This window comes from Zootoca vivipara, chromosome 2 (assembly GCF_965207765.1).
Source record: "Zootoca vivipara chromosome 2, rZooViv2.hap1.1, whole genome shotgun sequence".
Classification (NCBI taxonomy): domain Eukaryota; kingdom Metazoa; phylum Chordata; class Lepidosauria; order Squamata; family Lacertidae; genus Zootoca; species Zootoca vivipara.
This window is the reverse complement of record NC_142584.1, coordinates 1320479-1347797: the sequence shown is the minus strand read 5'-3', so window position 1 is coordinate 1347797 and position 27319 is coordinate 1320479. Positions and strand designations below refer to the sequence as shown.

General features: G+C 45.9%; 1 protein-coding gene and 1 long non-coding RNA gene across 2 annotated transcripts in view; one reads left to right on the top strand and one right to left on the bottom strand.

Annotated features, from left to right (window-relative positions):
* Positions 1-1797: 1797 nt before the first annotated feature.
* LOC148686687 (uncharacterized) lies at positions 1798-2363 on the bottom strand. Its single transcript, XR_015948342.1, has 2 exons — positions 2212-2363; positions 1798-2129 (listed from the first exon to the last, which is right to left on the bottom strand). It is a non-coding gene; the product is annotated as an uncharacterized LOC148686687 (long non-coding RNA).
* The window catches only part of STAT6 (signal transducer and activator of transcription 6), a 76108-nt gene continuing 51134 nt past the window's right edge, over positions 2346-27319 (top strand). The window contains exon 1 of the mRNA XM_035102095.3: positions 2346-2759. The gene's annotated coding sequence lies outside the window, so the exon portion shown is untranslated. The remainder of the gene's footprint in view (positions 2760-27319) is intronic.

The following is a 27319-nucleotide window of genomic DNA, read 5'->3' as shown; positions in this document are numbered from 1 at the left end:
TTAAATGACACGCCCTACCACGGCATGCCCAGTAAAAAGTTTCAGGGAGCAAACAAGAGAAAGTACATCTGTCTCGAATCTGGAGAGCCACTGTCACTCAGAGTTGGACTGTATCAGGGATAGGAATGGGGGTAGAAATTTGATTCAGTTTGCATTTAAAGGCAAGCTTACCTAATTACCATAACAGTTTGCAAAACCATTCAAAATCAAATCCAACCATCCTCCAAAATTTGTACTTCTCCGAATTTTGTAACAGTTCTCCAGTGGCACTTATTACCTGTAGCAGCATGATTGGCCAACACTGGAAACTTTGGTGTTTACCATGAAAGGTTGGGTTAGACGAGTTAGACAAAATATGGGACATGGCTCTGCCTGAATGTTTGGTGCATCAATAAAGCTTGAGCGAAGGTAGTCCATAACAACAACAACAACAACAACAACAACAATTTTATTCAGACAACCTGGCCCTAGATCATTTAGCATCACAAAGCTTAAATTGAGAAAATTGTAAACAACAACAACAACAACAATAGGCAGGCAGTAGGTGGATCATTTGGGGAGAGGAACAATTCAAGGTGCTGACCTACAAAGCCCTAAGCAGCTTCAGCCCTCTATATGCCAGATGTTGGGAAAATGCCATATATTCCGGCATATAAGACGACTGGGCGTATAAGACGACCCCCAACTTTTCCAGTTAAAATATAGAGTTTGGGATATACTCGCCTTATAAGAAATACGACCCGGCGTATAAGACGACCCCCGACTTTTGAGAAGATTTTCCTGGGTTAAAAAGTAGTCTTATACGCAGGAATATACAGTAGCAATGCAACATCAAACACTAAAAACGTCTCTGAACAGGGCTGCCTTCAGATGTCTTAAAAATCACCTAGCTGTTTATCTGGCATCTGCTGAGGGTGTTCCACAGGGTGGGTGCGACTACCACAAAGGCCCTCTGCCTGGTTCCCTGTAACCTCATCTCTCGCAATGAGAAGGCCCTCAGAGCTGGATATTGCTGTCCGGGCTGGACAATGCGGTGGAGACACTCCTTCAAATATAGAGGGCCACGCTGACACCGCGCCGAAAAGCAGCCCACGCCCTGCCGTTGCCTCCCCCCCCCACCAAATACCTGACATACAGGCCGGGATACGCTGACACCGGCACTGGGGGAGTCGCAGGGATGAGCCAAGGGGTGGGGGAGGGGGGGTTCAGGGAGGGGGGTGGGGCCAGTCACAGGGATGTGCTGGGGATGAGGGGGCAGAATAGCTCGTGGGTCGGGACAGAGTGGGGGCAGTCACAGGGATGAGCCATAGCAACACGTGGCCGGGTACAGCTAGTGTTCTTATATTCTTATGTTGTAAAGGTTGTACTAACATACAAAGCCCTAAATGGCTTGGGACCCCATGATGTAAAACAGAGCCTCCCCCAGTATCAAACCATCTCTGACTTCTCAGTGGTTCTTCTCAGTGGTGTGCCTGTCTCCCTCACCACTTGAGTTTCAGGAGGAATTTGAAAACATTCCTCTTTGCTCAGGCATTTGATAGCTGAAAAATATGTTTTAAGCAGCTCTGAAACCACTAGCTGGGAAAACGTGATTGCTCCAAACTCTTTTGAAAATGTTTTAGACTGCTTTTAAAATGTTTTAATGATATTGTTATTGGTGTGTTTGCCTTCCTGGGCTCCTTCAGCAGGAAGGGGCTAGCAGGGCTGGCCTCTCGTGAGGCAAGGTGAGGTGATCGCCTCAGGTGGCAGGTTCCACAGGGACAGCAGATCCTGATGCAGATCTTCACATACGCCATCTTTGTTATGTTAATAGCATTGTCATAATCACTAAATTTATTATACTTAGCCAAAGGTCATGACAAATCTACGCAATCAGTTTAAAATAAACTTAAACAGCAGCAACCACATACTGTGAGATAACTGATAACAGGGATACCATCAAAGCTACACAAAGTTTCAGTTTAGACCTCTGAATCCCCCTTACAATGTGCGGCCATTTTATCCAGTTCCTTCTTCCAAACATATCCAGAGCAAAAAGGCATTGTTGAAGGCATCGTTGTTAATCAGCAGTCTCTGAACGCTTTCCACCAGGGAGACCCTGCTTCCATGTACCAACAGGGACTTTGGATCTGCGTATAAAGGGCAAATCATCATATAAAAAAAATATTTTCCATCGGTTAACAGTAATTCCTAAGTTTAGCCAGCCATCACCTTTTGCCACGAGGGTCTTGGAGGTGACTAAGTAGTGCAGCAGAAATATGCAAAAGCCACACACGCACAATAAGATTCAGGCCGACACCAGGGCGCGTGGTTTCTTCCGGCGCGCGTGCCAAATGGAGTCTCCCGGGCTTCCTGAAATTTATAGTACTACCGTAGGAAAGCTGGCCACGGGCGCGCGGAGAGGAAAGGCCCATGGCGTCAGAGCAACGCCCGACACCCCCAGTCCGTCCCTGACCCCTTCCTTCTCCCTGGATCACTGGGGTGCTTCTCTCTCTCTCTCTCTCTCTACTTTCGCTAGCGATTCCGGGCTCGGCTCTGACGCCTGCCAGATCCTGCCCCGCCCCAAAGAGCTGCGTCCGAAGTAGGAAATCCACCCACAGCTTCTGGGAACGGCGGCGTTGCCACCCTCCGAAGATCGAAAGTTGGGATTAAAAGCAGGTGGATTAAGAACAAACTCAAGGGCTCGAGGGAGGCGAGTCTTTGGAGGCGGCCGCGGAGCGCAGCGAGCAAGCGAGAGAAGGGACCCCGGCTTCAAACAGGTTGGCAAGACTTGGAGGCGCCGGGGGGTGGGCGGGTTGGCGCTGCTGGGTCAGGGGCGGCGGCGTGAGCGAGACAACGGCACATCCCGACTATGGGCAGAGGAAACGCGCGCAGGTGCGCCCAGGTGGCTTCCTAGCAGGCGGGAGGAAAAGGCTGTGGTGGCGGCGCAGGGAACCTTCGGCTGCCCGTCCCGAGGAAAAGGCACCTTAGAAACGAGCACGCGGGGCGATCCTGTGCACGCTTACGAGCACCCGCTGGGTTCAGCGGGTCTTACTCCCAAGAAGCTGCCATTGCCAAGCTCGCTTGGGTCTCGTTCCAGATTGAATTTATAATTCGCCGCCCTGCCTTTTTTTTTTTAAGGGCCACTGCTATTAACAAATAAACTATGGTTGACACATGGACAGATCAAGAAGGGTGACTTTGCTCCAGTGTTGTTTAGTTTCGTAACATATTGCCAGTATTCCAGAAAAGGGGCATCCCATCTCCACCAGCATTTCGCTCAATCTGGTTGGTCTAAATTTAAATTCAAGCAGAAAATATTTGAACACTCCCCCTCCCGTTTATCAATATGCCAACACTTTATATTTATTTCATTGGTAAAGTAAAAGAAAAACGACATTACTCACACTTAATCTAAGCACAATCACAAGAGCTCCTGATTAGGCATTTAGCTATGTGATGTTGAATGTTATCTGTTAACTGTTCTACCCTGTTCCCCCATTGTTTTTGTTTAAACCATTTCAGAAACCAAGAACTTGCACATTGACCACTATGAACTACACGTTGTAGATATTTCTGCACATTTATTATGCTATTTTTGTGATTTACAAATCACATGAGAAGACTTGGTCTATTTATTTATTTGTATCATTTATTATTCCTATGATCTTTGTTTATAAAAACCCAATAAAAAGTTATTCCTAAAAAGGTCACTGCTAATAGATTCAAATCCCAGCTCACAAACGTGCTTTGAAAGTGTGTCCTGGTGCATGTGCTTGCAGCATGTGTGCGGATTCATGTTGGGGAATTCCAGAAAATTTGTTAACAGGATGTTGCACCGAGAAGCCACGCACATAAACACACAGAGAGAGCGAGAATGTGTGCTTCCTCACAGGCTTAAAATATATCTCTGTGGCTTGTGCCTCTGTGGCATAGAGACCGTTCCATTTTCTTTCCTTTTACAAGAATTATATACGATTGGTTTGTAACGTACAAAATAAAACAAACTTTAGAATCGCCCATAAAAAACTGTTAAAAGCAGGAATTTTAAAAAGTGTAATTCATCAGATGCAGTCATGAATCAGGGGCCACCTAAATGGAGTATATATACAAAATCCATCTCATTTCTCCCCCTGAGTGCAGTTTTGTTTTTGCAGAAGACAAGTCAACACATGAGATACAGGTATCACAGTGTTAAGCTGAGCACAGAATTCAACCTGATGAATACAGGACCCAATCTGTGGGTGTGACACCTCCTGGTTAGGAACCAGGGATCATAGAGTTGAAGCTTAAGGCAGTGTTTCTCAACCAGTGTGCCTCCAGATGTTTTGGGACTACAACTCCCATCATCCCTAGCTAGCAAGACCAGTGGTCAGGAATGATGGGAGTTGTAGTCCCAAAACATCTGGAGGCACACTGGTTGAGAAACACTGGCTTAAGGCACCTTTTAGGTTGTCTGTGCAGGAAAGCATGTCCAACAGATGAAATTCCAACCTCTGCTTGAAGACCCCCGGAGAGGGAGAGCCTACCTAGAGAGGGCTACTTCGTATGGGGAAAGGACTCGGTGGTAAAGCATCTGCTTTGCATGCTGAAAGTCCCTGGTTCAATCCCCAACATGCTCTGTGGTCCTGCTCTTGGGCTTCCCATGGGTTAGCCACTCGAGAACAGGAATCTGGCCTAGATGAGCCAGTGACCTGTTTCATGTTCTTGTTCTCAAGACATCTCCAGGTAAGGCTGGGAATGTCCTTTGTCTGAAACCCTAGAGCAGGGTCCCCCAAACTAAGGCCCGGGGGCCGGATGCAGCCCAATCACCTTCTAAATCTGGCCCGCGGACGGTCCGGGAATCAGCATGTTTTTACATGAGTAGAATGTGTCCTTTTATTTAAAATGTTTCTCTGGGTTATTTGTGGGGCCTGCCTGGTGTTTTTACATGAGTAGATTGTGTCCTTTTATTTAAAATGCATCTCTGGGTTATTTGTGGGGCATTGGAATTCGTTCATATTTTTTTTTCAAAATATAGTCCGGCCCCCCACAAGGTCTGAGGGACAGTGGTTTTCAGCCCCCTGCTGAAAACGTTTGCTGACCCCTGGCCTAGAGAGCTGCTGCCAGTCAGTGCAGACAGTGCTGAGCTATATAGGGCAACTTCCTGTGTTCCTATCTGATACCCTTGCTTGGAAGTCAAGAGTGCGAGTGTTTTGAGGGGCTTAAATAATTTGCAGTAAGTGATCCTCAGAAAGTATGTCAGGAATATGCTTTTCTGATTTTTGTTTTGAAAACAAGAAGTCAACTTGAGACAGCATGTCTTTAACAGTTCAGCAGTCTTCATTTTTATTCTCTTATGGGTTATTGGAAGCATCACTTCTGCTGTTTTTGGAAACAAAATGCTGGACCAGGTGAACCTTACTCTGATCCAATAAGGCTTTTTTTTTATAAAAAAAACCTTTTATATTACTGTATTGTAGACGGATTAAAAAAAACAAAACCCAGAGCAGATTATAGAATAGCTGTGGTTCTTTAACCACTTACCGTACCTGGAGGCAAATCCCAGTGAACTCTAAAGAGCTTGAGGGTCATGCACTGGGATTGCACTGGGAAGTACCAAAGCAGAATGATTGCACTCCACCTCTGCTGCAAACTTGCTATCTGGTCATCAGTCCAAACTATTATTATTTTATTAACTGATATTATTCATTTATTCTCAGCACTGATTGTATTAATACATAAGAAAGGGCCGCGTAGGCGCGTACTGACCCGGCCAATTTTAGGCCAATCAGCTTGCTGAATGTTATTGGGAAGATTTACTCAAGATTTCTGCTCAATAAATTAACGATCTGGATGGAGAGCAATAATATTATCGCAGAGGAACAGGCGGGTTTCCGCCCTGGAAGATGGACAACAGACCAAATTCTAATCCTGAACCATCTGGCCAACAAATATGCTGGCAAAGGCCTAAAAGCCCTCCATGTCGCCTTTATAGACTTTAAGCAGGCCTTTGATTTAATCCCCAGGAACCAGCTATGGACAAAACTGGCAGCGACATCTATCGACCGCCGCCTCCTTTTGCTGATTATGAATTTGCATACAAACACCTTTCTGAGAATTAGGCTAGATGGCAAGGGGCTAGTCTCTAATCCGGTTGCCACCACTAGAGGAGTAAGACAGGGCTGCTTGCTTGCCCCTGCCCTATTTAATTTCTATATTAACTCACTAGTGGCCCATATGACCAATGCTGTTTTCCATCCACCAAAATTAGCAGGTAGAGCCTTGAATGTCCTCCTGTATGCGGATGACGCCACCCTCTTAGCTACCTCCCCCATTGGGTTAAGGAGGATGCTTCGAGCTCTTCATGAATACGTGACCCAACATGAGCTCCATCTTAATTATGCCAAGACCAAAATAATGGTCTTTGCTGCTCGACCAAAACCTAATTTGTGGTCAATTAATGGTATTCCCATAGAGCAGGTTAGTTGCTTCAAATACCTGGGTCAGATAGTTCGATCAAACAGGTCCTTCTTGGCACACAGAGAATATATAGCCACAAATGCTTCTAAAGCAGCTCTGTTGATTAGATCCCTGTATTCCAAGAAACAGGCACAAACAGTAGATGTTGCCCTGCGACTCTTTAAAATGAAAGTTCTCCCACTACTGCTGGTGGGCATTGCCTTGGGTTCGCGTAGGGACTTTGTAAGATTGGAATCTATCCAATCACAATTCCTTAGGGCCATTCTCAGGATCCCCCCTTCTGTTGCGGGTGTGATCATGAGATTGGAGACCGGTTGCCAAGCCTTTACGTATGTGGCCCTGAAAGCGAAATTATGGCTATGGCTCAAACTATGTTTCAGACCGATGGGTTTGGCCCCCCTGATTCTGAGGGATAATTTTAAATCTCCATGGGAAAGGGAAGTGGTAGAGGAAGTGCAAAAGTGTGGTCTGTCCTCCCTTTATATTGAGTCCATGACATACAGCCGCGCTAAAGCGATGATCGCTCAGAGATTGGGGGATATCGCCAGACAGGAGGACATAGCCCGCGTGAAATCTGGGATGTTTTTAGGGGAGCAGGTGTATCGGTCTGCACCAGCCCGTTACCTGGCGGATATCCACTACGTGGAATACCGCAGACTAATTACTGCGGCCAGACTGAATGTCCTTGATTCGGCGGTTTTGAGGGGAAGATTTGGAGGAGTCCCATACGGTCAGAGAATGTGCCATTGTGCCTTGGGTGAGGTAGAGTCCACAGAACACATTCTACTGAGTTGTCCCTTTTATAATGATTTAAGGCAATATCTTATAAACCCGTATTTATCTCAGTTTAGTTCCCGACCAAGAGAACGGCAGGCAACATATTTGCTCAACAAGCCCACTGGGAAAATAACCTTCTCAGTGGCTAAATTCCTCTTCCTGGCGCTCAAGTGTCGGAAACGTATAATCGAATGTGGGTTATCTGTAGGAGGTTTAGTAGCGCGGTCATACCCCATTTATGTATCCCTCTGATGCCTTCAGTTTTATATTTTTATATTTTTATGTATCCCTCTGATGCCTTCAGTTTTATATGTTTATCTTTGTATTGAGAAATGCTTTTTTTTGTTTGTTTCTGACTATCGGTCGAATAAAGTATATTGATTGATTGACTATCTGGTCATCAGTCCAAACTATTATTATTTTATTAACTGATATTATTCATTTATTCTTTTTTAGTTGCTGTTGATTGTAATCATATTTTGATTGTTTTTAAATACTTGCTTTTAACTGTTTTCATAGATAATTTAAATATTTTATTTCAGATTTGTATAACCCACTTAGAGATTTTTCCTACAATCAAGTACATAACTTTTGTTAGATAAATAAATGATCTAATCACAGATCTCCCATCATTTCCTTTTTCTGTTAGTTAGTTAAAAGCAGCTATGGGGGAGGAGGCAGTTTGAACTGGGACCATAGGGACAAACTCCTAGGGGTCAAGGGGTCTTTGACCCCCCCCAATAAAATATTTGAGAGGGCTGACCCCCCCCCCAAGTTGATAGGTGTTATCATTCAAATGGTGTGCTTACCTGCCCCCCCCAGTTGGCACTCTTTACTAAGACCATCCTCCCACAGTTGTTCTTTCACTCCATTAGGGTAAACATGTGTATCTGTAATTTTTCTTTAATAAAACAAACAGCATTTGGGATGGCAGGTGGGGATGGTGCTAAAAAGATGAAAAAACATGGAGATCAAATCAAATTCCTTGGTACTGTATATTCCAGGCATCCCCAAACTTCGGCCCTCCAGATGTTTTGGACTACAATTCCCATCTTCCCCGACCACTGGTCCTGTTAGCTAGGGATCATGGGAGTTGTAGGCCAAAACATCTGGAGGGCCGCAGTTTGGGGATGCCTGGTATATTCCTTTTCTGCCATTAATGCAGTCATACTGCTTCACACAGAAGTGAATGCATTCACAGTACTGTTGCTCCTGACAACGTTTCATAGCAATAAGATTTATTACAGGAACAAATAATTGACCAAACTCCTGGAATAGTCAAGTTTAGTCATTAATACAATAATGCTCAATTCTAACAACAGTTCATTTTTGTGCAGCATAATGGCAGCATAAAGCTCTCAGTTCATGTATCCAAACTAGCAAGAAACATTTTAGCATAAAATGCCCATCTGGCATATTGCCTAATTACAGGTTTATCTCCTGCAAAATGGCTTTGTAAAGTTGCAGAGAGCACCCAAGAAAGGGTTAATCCCCCACCCCCTCACTTCCAAAGCATCAGGGTCCTAACCTGAATCAGAGATTAGGGTGTGTGTGCATGCCCACTGTGGCTGCTTTTTACAAACCTTTAAAGCAGGGGTTGGGAACCTTAGGCCCAGGAACCAAATGCAGCCCTGCAGACTTCTCCTATCTGACCATTGCAACTCTCCCCAAGCCACATTCCTGCACTGGCCCTGCTTTGCACCCCAAATATTTTTGCACCACTGGAACATGTCATTGAATTCAGATTTAGCCTCTTGCTTGTCTGGATAAAGAACAGAGAAACGGGTGCAAATATGTGTAGAAACTGGCCAGCTGTACAAAGGTACCATTTATATTTGTTTCTCCACCCACTTTTGCCATTGCCCCGCCCATTACTGGCCTGTGGCCGTCTAGGAAGGGAAGGGAATGTGACCCTCCAACTGAAAAAAATTATTTTTATTGATTTCTCGTCGCTTTTATCTCAGGCTCCACTCCTCCACATGCAATACCAGAATAATAATAATAGTGACCTACTTTACGGGGCGGAAGGACCCAGGTGGCGCTGTGAGTTAAACCACAGAGTCTAGGGCTTGCTGATCAGAAGGTCGGCGGTTCGAATCCCTGTGACGGGGTGAGCTCCCGTTGCTTGGTCCCAGCTCCTGCCAACCTAGCAGTTCAAAAGCATGTCAAAATGCAAGTAGATAAATAGGAACCGCTACAGCGGGAAGGTAAACGGCGTTTCCGTGTGCTGCTCTGGTTTGCCAGAAGCAGCTTTGTCATGCTGGCCACATGAACTGGAAGCTATACGCCGGCTCCCTCGGCCAATAATGCGAGATGAGCGCGCAACCCCAGAGTCGGTCACGACTGGACCTAATGGTCAGGGGTCCCTTTACCTTTTACAAGGATAATACTATTATAATGCAAGTACAAATGCCGTAATTTACCCAAAGTCTCAAAATCATAAGCTGTATAAAAACAGTAGGAGCAGCGCACGGAAACGCCGTTTACCTTCCCGCCAGAGCGGTCCCTATTTATCTACTTGCACTTTGATGTGCTTTCTGACCTTCTGATCAGCAAGCCCTAGGCTCAGTGGTTTAACCACAGCGCCACCTTTATCCTTAGAAAATCAGAAATCATGATCTTAATCTTGCCCAACGAGGCATCCTGTCAAACTATACTAAGGTCTAAGGGGCAGTGGAGACTGTAATAAAGGGGAAGTGTTTCAAATACGTTATCCACTTAGTTTCCTTGGTGAGGATTGCCTAACCAGCAAAATGTGTGCAGCCTGCAGCTTTGGGGACAGTGGGTGGTGGTTGCTCAGAAGATGAGTAAGATCTGTGTGAAGTCGTGTGGTGTAATATAATACAGTGGAAGCAGAATATCGGTGGGTATATTGTGCAATTAATGGTAAGATACAGCATGTTGTGTTTGCCAAAATCATAAGGAACTCCAGGAAAAGCTTATTTGCATCTTGCTGTGTAAAGAAACACATTGACCATGTTAGCATGCATGTATGGTAAGCCAAGATCTGACTTTAAAAAATTATATTGATCACTTCCACTTCACTCCTCTCTTTGTGTGAGGGGGGCAGAACAGGAAGGGGCTACTCAGTGTGATGTCAGAATCTGCCAGGATTGTGGTTTACTTTTTTCAAAGAAGCTTGGATTTTTAAGACAATAAATCTCACAGTTTAAGACTGTACCTTACAACTCACAGAGCTAGGGTTCCCAGCATCTTTAATAAACAACAGTTCCCAGGATTCTTTGGGGGAGGGAGCCATATGCTTCAAATGTGTGGTGAATGTGCTTCAAATGTACAGTGTGGATAGCACCTAAGTGTTGGAAGATTGAGGATAGACAAAGCAAAGTAGGTCTTCACACGGAGCAGAGTTAAACTATGGAATGTGCTTGCACAGTACAGTGGAACCTTGGTTTACAACTACCTCCGTTTATGAAAACCTCCGTTTACGAATGCCGCAGACCCGGAAGTGTTTACATCCGGGTTCCGCGGCATCTGATGCACAGACGCAATCTGCACAGCTCGCACATGCGCAGAAGCGTGCATTCCGTGCGCGAATACCTCCGTGAGCGAACGCCTCCGCAGAACGGATTGCGTTCGTAAACTGAGGTACCACTGTATGTGCCTTACTGTATGTGGTAATAGCCTTACTGTATGTGGTAATAGCTACTAGCCATGGTGGCTGCCTTCTGTTTCCACAGTTGGAGGCAGTATATCTCTGAATGCCAGTTTCTGGGAATTGCAAGTGGGGAAAGCGCTGTTGCAGCGCTGGATCTGGCAGGGGGAGTTAAAAGAGGCACATGGCCTAGGTGGCAAGTTTGGAGTACAGCATAATTACTGGTTTCAACATTCCTCCCTCCCCAAATACCGAAAGGAGACAGGAGGCAAAAGGTCTGGCAGGAGTCTCTTGCCTTGGTCTGCACAGACCTCCCCTCCCCTCCCCTCCTCACTGGAAATACCCAGGGCAGTGTCTGCAGCTGCACCAGGATCAGGCACCTCCTCTGTCCTCCTACTCCCACCCAGGTCCTCAACTTTCTGCAAATTCTGGTCTACCACAAGAGAAGATTCCAGAGAAGTCTTTGCCTCATTCTCTTGCTGGCTACCTCCTCCCTAGGACAGGGCAGGCACAGTGCTAGGAATTCTGTGAGCTGCGTACGTCCAAGGAACGGGGGGGGGGGGGAGAGAGAGTTTGTCTTACATAATCTGCCTTGATTTCCTTCCTTTCCTGGTCTTGGGTTATCATTGCCAAAATCCTGCAATACAATATAATTTCCTGACTACTAAACTATAAAGTGATTTAATTTTTTTGCCTTTAATATAAGTTTTAATCTGATGAGTCAGTATAAAGAAAATGGACAATTCCTTAATTCATTTTCAAAGCTCCCTTTTCTTACTTTCACACACTAACCTATTTGAAGCCTTCTTTTTTCCTTTTAATGTTAGTTTAAGGAAATGCCTAAGAAATAGTTAAGCAGGAAGAATGTTATAATGTTATCTGGCAGAATGTGTTTTAGTTTCTGTAAAGAAAGAAAAAGTCAATGTTGGAAGGACTGTATGGTACCAGTTGTTTAAAAGTTGCTTGGGATGTCGCAATCATGGGGGAAAAGTTTTATTAAACTGATTTGAGAGAACGTAGAATTCAGACAGATGTTTTTCAGATGAAGTAACATTTTCTGGAAAGAACATGGGCTGGAATTTTGCTTTCAAAGTTCTGAATTCAGTGCAGAAAGAATGCTTGGGCTACTTGACGGTTGGGTTCTTAGTTTATACAGTGGTACCTTTATCCAAGGGATGCAAGTGGCGCTGTGGTCTAAACCACTGAGCCTGGGGCTTGCTGATCAGAAGGTTGGCGGTTCGAATCCCCGCGACGGCGTGAGCTCCCGTTGCTCGGTCCCAGCTCCTGCCAACCTAGCAGTTCGAAAGGACGTCAAAGTGCAAGTAGATAAATAGGTACCGCTCTGGCCGGAAGGTAAATGGCGTTGCTCTGGTTTGCCAGAAGTGGCTTAGTCATGCTGGCCACATGACCCGGAAAAACTGTCTGTGGACAAACACCGGCTCCCTTGGCCAGTTAAGCAAGATGAGCGTCGCAACCCCAGAGTCGTTTGCGACTGGACTTAACTGTCAGGGGTCCTTTACCTTTACCTTTTTTACCTGTGGTTAAGAACTTAATTCGTTCTGGAGGTGTGTTCTTAACCTGAAACTGTTCTTAACCTGAGGTACCACTTTAGCTAATGGGGCCTCCAGCTGACACCGTGCCATAGCCGTGCGATTTCTGTTCTCATCCTGAAGCAAAGTTCTTAACCTGAGGTGCTATTTCTGGGTTAGCAGAGTCTGTAATGTGAAGTGTCTGTAACCCGAAGCGTCTGTAACCCGAGGTACCACAGTATATCATGCACTTTGCATGGTGTAATTTGTATTTTAATTGATTTAACTGTTTCTTTTTAAAATAATACTATATGAATTGTTTAATAAAATTATAAAATTAATGAAACAGTTAAATATTTAAAACCAAATACAATCAAACCTCAGTTGTCAAACGTAATCTGTTCTGGAAACCCATTCATTTGGGAGCTGGAACTTTTCAAAACGGAGGCATTTGGGAACTGAAGTTTGACTGTAGTCAATTCAACAATTTTTTTAAAATACCCAAACATCTTGGGCTTAGCTTCTGTGTATAACAGCACTGCAATAAAGCTACCATGAAACAGGCATGGTGTGGATATGATCTACCTGTTTCGTGGTTAATTTATTGCATGGCTGTACACATAGGAGACAGTTGCAGTTACCTGTGAAGTGGGGCATCTTTGCTCTCTCAGCAGCCCAACACAGTTTTCGCTGGCTCTTATTGGAAGGGGCGAGAGGCAGGGATCTTGGCCCAGTGTGGCTTGTGATGGCAAGGCCAATCTACTGTTTCTGCTGCTACACACCAGGGGCGTACCCAGGATCAAAACTAGGGGGGGGCAAGCCATGGTCATTCAGGGGTGGGGCCAAGGCACAGGAGGAGAGGGGCCACAAAGTGGGAATGTGGGCGGGGCTACAGGGCCAGCGGGCCCGACGACTCTGCGACGGCGGCTGCAGCCGCTAAATGAACCCCCTAAACTCTCTCACACGAAATTCCCCTGCTCTGAAGCAGGGCCGTCTCTAGGCCCGGGTCCGGTGGCGCGGGGCGCCAGGCCACCAGGGGCGCCGCTGTGCCCGCTGAGAGGCGCGGCGGAGGCCGCCCCAGGCGTGCCTCTCAGCTGTTCATCGGCTTCAGGCTGCTTTCCGGAGGCGTGTGGGCCAGGTATGCTTAAGACGGGCCTGCTCTGAAAACACCGCTCCCATCCATTTACGGCTAGCCACCCCCCTGAAAAACCCCTTTGGACCCCACTTTCCCTCCTCAAGGTCCCCCCGAAGCCTTGCCAGTTCCCACCCTATATATCTGGGATGAGGAAGGAGCTCAGAGGTCTGCTAGTCCTGGGGGGCCATCCCCCCGTGGCCTGGGAGGATACTCGGGACCCCCCTGCCAAGCTGAGACCCTCAAAGAAGAAGAAGAAGCTACCACCGCCGCCTCCCCATCGCAAGGGAGCAAAAGATGGGAAAGGTGGGGTGGCACAGCGCTGGCGAGCGAGCGAGCGAGCCATAGCTGCCAAGTTTTCCCTTTTCTCGCGAGGAAGCCTATTCAGCATAAGGGAAAATCCCTTTAAAAAAGGGATAACTTGGCAGCTATGGCGAGCCCCCCCCAGCTGTGATCCTACGGCGGCGGCAGCGAATCCCCCCGCCCTCAATGCCCTCGGCAGGGGCAGCAAGGGAGAGCGGCTGGGGGGCGCATTGCAAAGAAGGAAACAGCAGCCAATGCCCGGAGAGTGCAATGCACGCAGGGGGAGCGGAGAGCTATGCCGCCCCCCAAGGCATCTCCTTTCCTATTGCCGGGGGTGGGGGCGGCGAGGAAGGGTCACTGCCGCTGGGCTACTCCTGCCGCCCGCAATCCGGCGCAAACGCCCCCACGCAGCTTCCTTGCAGCAGCCACGACCACCGCCTTCGGGCGCCGCCCCCCACTCCTCCTTTGCGGGCTTCTGCCCGCCGAGGCTGAACTGGCTCCTGTCGGTGCACTTCCTCTCCCGGCCCAGGAGGAGTCTCAGTAGCAACTCCTAACTCAGGGGGGGTAGGGGGGTGCGGAGGGGGGAAGGGGGCGATTCCCAGCCCGCGGCGCCGACGATCGCAGTGCAGCCTACCGGGAGGCAGAGCACGGCAGCGGCTGCAACCAATGCAGGGAGCCATGTCTCCTTCGCTTGCCAGCCCAGCAGAACTCTTAGGCGGGAGAGGTTGCCGCCCGGCAGGGCTTTCCATTGGGAGGCGCGAAGGCTTTAGTGGGCGGGAATTGGTGCACACCAGCAGCGTGCACCAGCAGCGTTTCCTCCCCCTCTCCCGTGTCAACAACCTAGTCGGGCCCGCAGTTTGGTCTTCTGGGGGGGCAGCTGCACCCCCCTGCCCCATGCTGGGTACACCCATGCTACACACCACACCAGGTCAAACATGTCTCTTCCCGCCCCACCTCCACTTGGTAAATGCCAGCAACTCACAGTGTTGGGAGACGCGGCGGGGGCAACTGTGATCCACCCATGCTGCCTGTATCACTGATAGGAGCCAAGCCTAGCATTTCTAGGTTGAAATTGAAAATCAGTTACGATTAGCAGTTATGGTCAAAGGAAATGCAAAATCAAAACATGTTGGGATTTGTGACTGGAGGATGTGGAGAATGTGGCATCTGATAGCAGCAGGAGGGTGTTCTAAAACCAAGGTGATCAGGGAGCATGTGGTCTTTTAATAGAGGCTCAATGCCTGCAGAAGGTTGCATTTGGTCAGAAGGTGTTTGGGGATCTCTGGCAGGGCAGCAACATGTATTGGAAATGGAGTAAATCTATTGGAGAGAAAGAGAGAGAGGAAGCATGTGCTGCTGTTCTTGGGTCAAAGTTGGTTGGTATTTATGTGTCAGTTTATAGACTTGAGGCTGGAGGTGGACAATAGTTTTTCAGAGAGCTGAAAGTGGTTTGAGAGAATGACATTACATATAGACTACCCCCCCCCAATTTCAGTGAACATGGGAGGGGAAAGTTGGAATATCCTTGCTAGCCAGCCCCACCCTCTGACAGTCAATCCAGGTTCCTGAGGGCTTGTGTAGAGAAAGCCCAGTGTGTGTATTTCTACATGGTATGGCCCCCTTCGACGTAAATGCCACTACACAGTGCCAAGGGGGTGTAGCCAGGTGAGCTCCCGTTGCTCTGTCCCAGTTTCTGCCAACCTAGCAGTTCAAAAGCACACCAGCTCGAGTAGATAAATAGGTACCACTGTGGTATGAATGTAAACGGCGTTTCCGTGCTCTCTGGTTTCCGTCACGGTGTCCCGTGTGCCAGAAGCGGTTTAGTCATGCTGGTCACATGACCTGGAAAGCTGTCTGTGGACGAATGGCAGCACCCTCGGCCTGAAAGCGAAATGAGCACCGCAATCCCATAGTCGCCTTTGACTGGACTTAACCGTCCAGGGGTCCTTTGCCTTTACCTTCACATTGATGCTGAGGGTTTGGCTACCCAGCACTGTCCTTCTCTAGCTTTGTGTGTTCACTGAACAGATATTTTGTATACTGTGTCCCACTTTTGCTTTTGAGCATACAGGCTTCTGTGGGCTTTTTAAACAATAACAAAACCTGAAGCCAAGTGGGATGAATTTACAGATCCTAGGCAGGGATCCCTTTCTCAAACCACTGAATGAATTCTGAAGAACAACAGAAGCAGTGACGCAGCCATCTTGCACTTCAAAGAAATTGAAAGAAGGACGTTTGAGTCAAGGTGAACTTGCTATGAAGTACTCAGTGAAATATGCTCCCAAATCGACAGGTTTCCTTGCAAATATGTCTTGCCTGTTTCCTTGATGCCAAATTCAAAGACATCTGTAGTGAAGAAAAGCATCATTGTGCATTTAGAGCAGAGGTGGAAAATCTCAGGCCTGGGGCTGGGAGTTTCCCCCTAGACCAGGCATCCCCAAACTGCGGCCCTCCAGGTGTTTTGGCCTACAACTCCCATGATCCCTAACTAACAGGACCGATGGTCGGGGAAGATGGGAATTGTAGTCCAAAACATCTGGAGGACTGAAGTTTGGGGGTGCCTGCCCTACACCTCTCTACCTCGCCCTTTGAACTTTCTCTAGGTCACACTCCCTTTTCCAGGCCGCAGCCCAGACTGATCCTGCTCTGTTCCTTTCTTGAGAGCTTTTGCCTGGCTGGAGCTCTGATAACACTTCTTGCTTAGCTGGATGGGGGACAGAGAGATGCATGCGGAAAATGTTGCCTTTTGATATGGTTGGGCTGTATCCTCCTGTCCAAAGGTAAGAGTCACACACCTGCTGCTACACCCCTTTTGCTACTGACCATGCCTTCCACTCATGGGCGTACCCAGCGCGGGGCAGGGGGAGGCAGCTGCCCCTCCCTAGAAGCAGGGCTGGTGGGCAGAGGCGGAGCACAGCCCGGCGGAGCGCGAGTTCGCCATTCCCGCCGCGCCGCACCCTCCCTCCAGCTCCCTGGCGCGCCCTCAGGCAAGGCCAAGCACGGTGGGGAACCAGGGAGCGCGGCGCGGTGGGCAGGAACGCCGAACTCGCACTCCGCTGGGCTGGGCTCCGCCTCCGCCCACCAGCCCTGCTTCTAGGGAGGGGCACAGCCCGGCGGAGCGCGAGTTCGCCGTTCCCGCCCGTCGCGCTGCGCTGCGCCCTCCCTCCAGCTCCCCGTCACACCCTCAGGCAAGGCCAAGCGCGGCGGGGAACCAGAGAGAGCGGCGGGAACGCCGAACTCGCGTTCCGCTGGGCTGGGCTGGCCTCCGTCTCCGCCCACCAGCCCTGCTTCTAGGGAGGGGCACAGCCCAGCAGAGAGAGACAGAAGAAGGGCAATGACATCATCCTGCCTCAGAACTGAAAAGGAAGAAAACGAAGACGAAGGGATCTGGTTCTTAATTTTTAACCATTATTGTTTTCTTTTGTTATAACTCTCCAAGCTGCTGCAGGGAGGAGAGATCCTGGGGAGGGAAGGAGCCCTCCCGGGGCTTCCGATTGGCGCACCATCCGCTCGCCTGTTGGGGGTGCCGATTGGTGCAGCCGCATGATCCTCCCGCCCGCCGGGGCTGCCAATGGGCGTGCCCGCCCGCCTGCCGGGGGGTGCCGACGCTTCTCTGCCACTGCCGCCAGCCATATACTGTAGTTGGGGGACGCAGCTGGAGGGGCTCTCAGAGCACCCCCAAGAGGCCGGCGCCGCGCTTGGCCTTGCCGGAGGGCGTGACAGGGAGCTGGAGGGAGGTCGCGCCACGGTGCGCTCCGTCGGGCTGTGCTCCGCCTCTGCCCATCAGCCCGGCGCCTCTAACTGCACTTTCCCCGCCCACTTTGTGGCCCCTCCCCTTCCGTGCCTTGGCCCCTCCCCTTGCCCCCCCCTAGTTTTGATCCTGGGTACGCCCATGCTTCCACTGGCATGTGGGCTTCTTGGAAGTTTCCCCACAAGGAAATGTAGCCCCTGGGCTGAAAAGGTTTTTCGATCCCTGATGTAGGAAGACGAGGCATCAGCATTGGGGAGAGCAGAAAGCAATTAAGCAGAAGACGATATCATAGAGCTTCTGTTTTCTTTGAACAAAGGGGATAGAAAGACACCTTATATTGTTGATAGGATGGAAGGTTGCAGGTGGTATAAACTTTTTTCCTCCCCAAGTAGGAAACTTTGGCAGGAAGTTGTAACAGCTTTCCGTGGGTGTGATTGCGGAGATTTTAAATCTTACCCCTACCACATATTATGTAACATGCATCGGATTGTACATTCCAGGACTTTAGACGTGAGTCACTTGTACTGCATGACCTTTGTGTGAATACTGAAAAATTCTATTAGTTTACCCAGATAGGCACGTCAATAGAAATGGACAAATCATTTAAAAGGAAGTTGAAATCAAACCAAGGTAAATTACGAAACTCATTTGAATTATTAATAAAAAAATCATGATTTGGTGGATATATGGCAGTGGAAAAACCTAACTGTGAAAGACTTCACTTTTTTTCTCAGAGCAATATCAAAGTTGGAGCAGAATAGACCATATTTGGATGTCAAAGGAATTAACAATCAAAGTAAACAAATCAGAAATAATGCCCAAAACAATGTCAGACCGTAGAGCTACATTAATTGAATGGAAAGCCAAAGAAGTGAAAGCCTTTAGATGGAGGTTGAATGACAGCTTATTGGACGATGGGGATTTTTTAGAAAAAACGAAAGAACAGCTTAATACTTATTTTGAATTAAATTTAAACAAAGGCACAGATATTAATACAGTCTGGGATGCGAGCAAAGCCGTCATAAGGGGCTTTCTAATACAACAAAATTGTATCCGTAAGCGAGAGAGAGAAAGAAATAAAGAAAGCATCTTAAAAAAAATCAACGAGATAGAGAAGTTGCTGACAAAAAAACCAGAGGACAATAAATTAAAGCAAACGTACAAATTGTTACAAACACAATTTGAGGGAATAATCAGACAAGAAGTAGAGTGGAAAATTAATCTATTAAAACAAAAAAGTTTTGAATCGGCAAATAAAACTGGAAAATGGCTTGCTTGGCAATTTTAAAAAAGGAGGACCCAAAACACAATAAACAAAATAATCTATAATGACAAAATATTAGACAACCAGAAAGAGATAAAAAATGTATTTCTGAAATTTTATAAGGAATTATACAACGCACCAAGAGAAGACAAGAGGAAAATTCAAACTTATCTAGAGGAACACAAATTAAACAGGATTCCACAGGAGTCAGCCTTACAACTAGAAAGACCAATTGTAGAAGAGGAAATTCTCAAGGCAATTAAAAAGGGAAAAACGGAAAGGCCCCAGGGCCAGATGGCCTACCTATAAAATATTATAAAAAATTAAATCAACAAATCATCTCCCCACTCAAGGAGGCGATGAACAATATAATGAAGGAGGGACGTCTGCTTAAAACATGGGAGGAGGGCATATATCACATTGATACACAAACAAGGCTCTGATCCGGCCAGTGTTAAAAACTATAGGCCAATCATTATTAAACAACGACTATAAACTATTTGCAAACATTCCGGCACAAGGGCTTAAAGTAATACTTGCCCAACAAATTCACCAGGATCAGAATGGCTTCCTACACCAACTGAGAGACAACATAAGGAACATCTTGAATATAATTGAGTATTTGGAAACTAAAATTAATAAACAGGCCACCTTAATTTTTATCGATGCCAGGAAGGCATTCGACAATGTTTCTTGGTTCTTTATGAAAAAGAACCTAGAATTGATGGTAGTAGGGAAAATCTTCATGAAGTGTGTGGGTGCAATATATAAAGAACAACAGGCAAAAATAATAATAAATAATGACCTTACGGAGAAATTTCAGATTTCAAAAGGTATGATGCAAAGTTGCCCATTATCACCCTTGTTATTTATAGCTACATTGGAAATACTACTCCAGAAAATAAGAAAAACAGAAAAGGTCGCAGGAATTAAGCACGGCAGAAGAGAATATAAAGTCAAGGCCTTTGCGGACGATGTAGTTTTAACGCTACAAGATCCACAATCATCATCAGCTGAGGCCCTGAAAGTAATTGAGGAATTTAGAACATTGGCAGGCTTAAAATTAAATAGAAACAAGACAAAAATGATGTTTAAAAATATGAACACAAAACAAATGGACCAGATACAAGTAGAAACTGGATTAACAGCTGTAAAAAAGGTGAAATATCTAGATAGCTGGCTATCACCAAAAAATGTAAACTATATAACAACTTGGAAGGAAGTGAAGCAAAATCTAGAAATATGGAGTAAATTGAAGTTGTCTTGGTGGGGGAAGGATAGCAGTTATCAAGATGGTGATACAATCATACCTCGGGTTACGAACACCTCGGTTTGCGAACAGTTCGGGTTACGAACTGCGCAAACCTGGAAGTGTTTTCGCTGCGCGCGCACACACACAAGCGGTGCACACGCGCGGTCTGCGCATGCGCAAATTGCTAAAATTGCGCTTTGCGCATGCGCAAAATGGCGCGTCGCGTCCCGTTCGGGTTACGAGCTATTCGGGTTACGAACTGCGATCCGGAACGGATCGCGTTCGTAACCCAAGGTATTACTGTACTGCTCAAGATGCTGTTTTTATTTCAAACAGTCCCAATTATTACAGGACAGACCCAATTTAACGAATGGCAGAAGGTAATTTCCAGATTCATTTGGCAGGGTAAGAAGCCTAGAATAAAGTTTAAAATCTTGACAGACAAAAAAGAAAGGGGAGGCTTCTCCCTGCCGGACCTTAGACTATACTATGATTCTGCTTGTATTGTATGGATAAAGGAGTGGCTCAAATTAGAAAATGCAGAATTACTTGACCTAGAAGGTTTTCAAAACCGCTATGGATGGCATGCGTACCTCTGGTACGATAAGGTGCGAGTCCACAAAGATTTTTTGAATCACAGCATAAAGAAACCTCTGTATGAAGTCTGGTCCAAGTATAAAGAGTGGTTTGAGAGAAAGACACCAGGATGGAGATCACCTAAGGAGTCCCTTTCAGTAAAAAAAAAAAGAATATGAAAACAAAATGGTGGACATACAGAGATTTATTAATAGAACAAAATAATAAATTCAGAATGAGGCCATATGAAGAACTCAAGTTTACAAGGATGGTGGGAGTACAACAAATGTATAGTATATTCACAAAAGACAGAAAAGTAAAAGGATTTGAACAATCCAAGTCAATATTGGAAAATACATTGTTAAGTAGTAATTCAAGAAATCTATCAAAAATTTATGAAGTCCTATTGGAATGGAACACCAAAGAGGAAGAAACAAAAAGTGTTATGATCAAATGGGCTATTGATTTAGGGCATAACATAGAATATGCAGAATGGTATAAATTATGGAATTCAGGAGTTAAATTTATGGCCTGTACAGCGGTAAAAGAAAATATATACAAAATGATGTACAGGTGGTACCTCACACCTACCAAGTTATCAAAGATGTTTAAGGCTGGAGATAAAAAAATGTTGGAAATGTGGAATTAAAGAGGGAGACTTCATCCATATGTGGTGGCGCTGCCAAAAGGTCAAGAAGTATAGGGAGGACATATATAATGAAATAAAAAAGGTACTTAAATATACTATAAAAAAGAGGCCGGAGGCATTTCTGTTAGGAATGGTGGGAAGGGACATCGAGAAGAATGACGTAAAATGGTTCCTCTACACAACAACAGGGGCAAGAATAATTCTAGCTCAGGTTTGGAAACAAGATAAAATCCCTTCGGTGGAGGATTGGCGTAAGAAGATGGTGGAATACATGGAGATTGCTAAATTAACATCGAAAATAAGACAGCAAGGTAGTGAGGCATACCAGAAAGAATGGGGAAAATTTATGACATATGGTTTGAGTTATGGTTATAAAAATGTATTAATGCAATTAATCCAAAATGCGACGGCTAGACTGGTGACTGGGAGACCTACCATACATTGGTTCCCAGTACGTTTCCGAGCACAATTAAAAGTGTTGGTGCTGACCTTTAAAGCCCTAAACGGCCTTGGTCCAGTATACCTGAAAGAGCGTCTCCACCTCCATCGTTCTGTCCGGACACTGAGGTCCAGCGCTGAGGGCCTTCTGGCAGTTCCCTCGTTGAGAGAAGCCAAGTTACAGGGAAACAGGCAGAGGGCCTTTTCAGTAGTGGCACCCGCACTGTGGAATGCCCTCCCACCAGATGTCAAAGAGAAAAACAACTACCAGACTTTTAGGAGACATCTGAAGACATCTTCAGGCTTTTGATGTTTAATAGATTATTGTATTTTAATGTTTGTTGGAAGCCGCCCAGAGTGACTGGGGAAACCCAGCCAGATGGGCGGGGTATAAATAATATATTATTATTATTATTATTTTATATTAAATGTTTTTAGAAATGGTTAATAGTTGGAAACATTCAATTTAAGGAAAAGGTATGTGCATTGAGCATTGACAGGAAGTCACAATAGAATATTCACAAAAGAGGTTGTGTTTTGTTGTGCTTTTTGGGTGTGTGTTTTCCGTTTTTCTTTTTTCTTTTAGCATACAAGGATAGGAAAAGGAGATGCAAGAAGGGAATACAATATGAATGTACAGTGGAACCTCAGTTTACGACTAACTCCATTTACGAACGCTGCAGACCCGGAAGTGTTTACATCCGGGTTCCGTGGCGTCGGATGTGCATGCGCAGAAGTGCTCTAAGGGCGCTTTGTGCATGTGCAGAAGTGTGCCTTCGGCGAGCGAACGCCTCCGCGGAACGGATTGCGTTCTCAAACCGAGGTACCACTGTATGCAATTTGTGGTATAATGTAACGGGCATTCCTTCTGATTGTATATGGGTTTGTATTTGTGTTTGTATTTGGGTGTTGGTGTTTATATTTATGGAAAATTCTAATAAACATAAACTTTTTTTTTAAAAAAAGAAGAATTTACTGATCTCATTAATGAATTCCCAAATCAGCTGCCTGGGGATTTTATGGCACCATTGAAGTTTTACCATCAAATGTTTGTTTGTTTTAAACCCATTTGATAGATAGATCAGGAAGTCTCAAAAATGCAGCAGCCAATGAAGTTTGGCTTTGTCTCATCACTTTTTTATCATTTAGTGTTTCGCTTTGCCATGACAAGTATTGTAATTACATTTTCAAGGGGAAAGGAAGGGCTGGTTTGCTTCATAACTATATTTTCATCTGAAACATTGCAGATGCAAAACATTTCACCAACATAGTTCCCTCCCTCCAGATATTTTGGATTACAGGTCCCATATTTTCTGACCATATTTTCTGACCGTTGGCCATGCTGGGTGAGGATAATGGGAATTAAATGTAAGTCTGCTTTCTTTCCTGTTTTACTGTATTTACACGAATCTAAGGTGCCATCGAATCTAATGCTCACCCTAATTTCCACGACATATTTGGCCAAAAAAGGTGCATATTACATTCGAGTAAATATAGTATTTCACCCTCATCAAAGAGCCAGTCTGGCACCTCCGCATGCATTTTGTACACACACAGGCCAGGAGCCTCAATGGTACCCCTCTGCAGGCTTCACCTGGGGCAAAAAGGCTAGCTAGCCCCCCCCCCCCAGCTATGGCTTTGGTCCAGTTCACTTTACCCCTTCAGGATTCTTACCACCTGATTCTGCTGCATGTGTAGACTTCGGTTAGAAAGCCTTCTGAGGCTGACAATATTATCCTCAAGTTAAACAGGCAGGTATATATTCAGGTGTGTGGTTACTTGCAGTTGAATTAAATTTGCCTCTGTTTTATTTCGTAGAGAAGCATTAATAAACTGGAACAGACTGGTTGCTCTCTAGTCCTTCCCCAGCTATCAGTCTTGTGCCGTAAATCATTAACGTGGCTGTGTGTGTTTAGCAAAGCTGGTCAATAGTTGTGTGTGTGTTCACACCATTAATTTTCGTAAATAAAGCAATATTATTTCTGTCTTGTTTTTCGGGGTGGGGTGCTCAATTTGCACATTGAATAGGAGCATTATCACCTGTTTTCCCCTACCCTATAATACCCCTACCCTATCATTCCCCCTACCCTATCATTCCCTATAATAGCAGACTCAGAGGATGAGTGCCAACCTGAATGGAGCCAAGATGTGGCCACTGAGAAACAAGAGGGAGGTAGCTGTTTCTTAGGGGGATCCCAAGGTTTATAGATGTACCCTCCAAAAAAAAAAAGCCTTTACAAAAACCTAAGGAGGCAACCCACCCAAAAAGCAACTCAATGAGGATTGAGCATTCTCAGTAACTATGGAGAGCTGATGTCAGATAGGAAATCCTGAGAAGGAGGTGGAGGGAATTATCCTGGACACTTCTATTGGGAGGTGAAGAAACGCTGCAACCTTTCACTTGTGTGTCCTAATCATTTTGTCACATTAATAAATATTGAGAGCAAGTCCTTCCTTTTAAATAGCTTGGTCTACATACCACCTCTTTTGCAGGCAGCCCCGATTATGGTTTTGAAGACATCGGATACATTTCTACTGCTGCTGAAGCTAAACAGATCTAGCCTTGTAAACTGCTTGGATGAGAAACATCCTGTCAAGTCTATGCAGTCCACTCTGAACAGTTTAAAGAAAGGCTGGAGATGTACACCTTAACCTTCCTTTAATACAATATATGTGATTCATATGATGCCGATAAATCCTAGTTTGGGGAAGTGTGCTCCATTCTCTGGATGACCTTGGATAAAGCAGTCCGGAGTCTGTAGGGTGCAAAGAAGCTTGTTTACCAAAATGTCCTTTCTTGAATACCTGTAAGATTATAACTTTCAGCTGCTGTCTTCCCCATTTCCTCGGTTAGTTAACGTACAATGTGAACATTAACTCACTGGACAATGTGCTTTTCTCCCTCCCTTGGCTGTTGGTAGGTACTAGGAGGCAATGTACATTTGACAATACCAGTTGCTGGGAATCCCAAATGGGGAGAATTCTGTTGTGCTCAGGTTTTGCTTGGGGGATTATGGACTAGATGGGCTACTGGCCTGATCTAGCAGGACTCTTCTTACATACTTGCCTTGTTCTAAGAGCTTATCAGCTGATAAAATCACACGGATGCTTCAGACAACCTGCGCTATTTATATAGAGCGGCAGCTTCAGAGAAGTTCTAGGGCAGTAGATTTTTTTGTGGCTGTCTGGCATTGAATAGCTACACGTATTTCTGGCCTGCATTACTGCTTGAATGCAAAAAGTATCAGCTTCAATCTCCAGCATCTCCAGGTAGCGCCGAAACCTTGGAGAGCACTGGTGTGCAGAAAAGAGTGAAACTTACAGTTCTGAGAGAGAGAAATAGAGTGGGTTTTGGATGTCGTGTCAGAGGAAGTGCTAGACAGAGGAAGTGTGAGTGACATCCTAGTTGGTGATTTGTGCTCTTCCTCTGTCGGGGAGATGCTTCCCTGGCTCCCTCCCAATGCTTGCAGATCGAGGCTCTCGGGAGTGTGAAAGAGATCTTTATTCTGGCAAGTAATGGTACAGCAGCAGATGCAGTACTCTGCAGTTGCAGATCAGGTTTAGGGCAAGAAGTTCAGAACTAGACAGAAGCAACAAAGGTGCCCCAACAAGCTTCCCCGCTCCTCCTGCTAAGCTTTAACATACAAGGTTTTGGGCTTGCAAGACTCCCTCACCTTATGAGAATGTTGGGATCACACATGCACTCCTTTGGGGCGGGTGGGTCTGCTCCCATCCACAAAAGCAATGCCTGGTTCTAGGCATCACAGCTGCACTCTCCTGCTCATCCTGCTCAGTTGCAGCTGCCTCCTTTGATCAAAGGCCAACTCAGCCTCCACTGAGGCTTCTCTGCACTGCCACATCCAGCAGAGCTGGCATCTCCCACTTCCAAAGCAACTGAAGTCAGGGTGGAAAGGGGTGCCCACAATTCTGCACCATATGCTTCTTCCTCCTCCTCCATCAGAGCCTGCCAACCCAAGCCTGATCCTGACAGCACTGCAGGGCTTATGACAGATGCATGAGGTAGATGCACATTTGGAACTTGGGAAGACTCCATTACTATACTGGACTTTACATTATGTTAGGGAAAATTCCAGATGAGAGGCTGCTCTGTCACCCGGCTCATCAGGCAAGCCTGCGGTCCACTGCGGAATGAAAGGAAGGAGTCCCAGCCACCAATTGGAGCAAAACATCAAAGTTTATTACTGCACAGCAGGTTCAAGCCAAGACTAAACACTGGGAATAGGGTGACAGGAACTTTTAAATCTTCCCACCTAAATCCCATAATACATTTCGAAAGCATAATCACTACACCATGGTTACATAGCTAAACCATCAGGAAAGGGGAGGTCGACACAGCATTAACATTTTGGTAAACAAGATTAACATAAGATAATGACTGAGGGTACAGATAAGCTTGGTTACAGATAAGCGTTATGGTAAGTACCGGGAGTTTAGGATTTTCTAAGATCATCTGCAAGGGTAACTCCCTGCGTACGTGATCTGCCACTTGTCGGATTATGCCAGAGGCTGGGTGGTTTAGGAGTCCTTGATCAAAGTTACTAAATGGCGTTGGAATGAAGGAAATCATTGGAAGTAATGAATTTCTATGATTTTCTAAACATTTAGGGTTTTCCTAATACAGTGGGACCTCGACTTACGAGCTATTCGACATCCGATGTTTTCGAGTTACGAGCGAAAAAAGTGGCCACGCGCTTACGATTTTTCCGACATCCGAACAGAAAACCCGTTTGCGGCTAGATGCGGTTTCCTCGACTTACGAGTTTTTAGATGCGGTTTCCTCGACTTACGAGTTTTTCCGTTTCCAATGCATTCCTATGGGAAACCGCATTTCCTATGGGAAACTCGACTTACGAAGTTTTTCGACCCAAGAGTGTGCATTCGGAACGGATTAAATTCGTAAATTGCGGTCCCACTGTACTGACTGCTTCCCTTCAGGACGGCCTGAATGGCTTGGATACAATGTTTCCAGTTATAATTGGTTTGTTAGATAACAAAGTTTTGATAGGCTGTCAGTCCATTGTTATCCTGTCATCACTTTGTCAGCGCTTACTCAAGCCTGCAGAGCTGGGCTGAGCTGGCTCTGCAGAATCAATGCATAATCCTGATTAGCTAAAACGGAGCTCTATTCAAATACAGGGTTCATTCACAAATACACAGTAGTTTCTTCGGGATCTAGTGTGTTGCTTGTGTGGCACAATATTGGAGTGAAGGGGCAGGTTCGGGGGGCTCCCTTGAGGGCATCGATCTTACTCTCGCCAGGTGTAAACATGACCAAGTTTATGTGCCCCCCATCCTGTCCCTAACAATTAGAAGCATGAAAAGTGGAAGGGTGTGTGTTCTTTTTGCATCTGAAGTTCAACATATCTATTGCTGAGTGAAAACTTTAAAAAAAGGGAAGTCCCAGTGTGAAGAAAAACATTGTGTTGATATAGGAATCTCATATTCAACAACCCAAATAAAAATTAAAAATATAAAAAATGTCCAGTAGCACCTTATAGACCAACTAAGTTTGTTCTGGTATAAGCTTTCATGTGCATACACACTTCTTCAGCTTATACCAGAACAAACAGTTG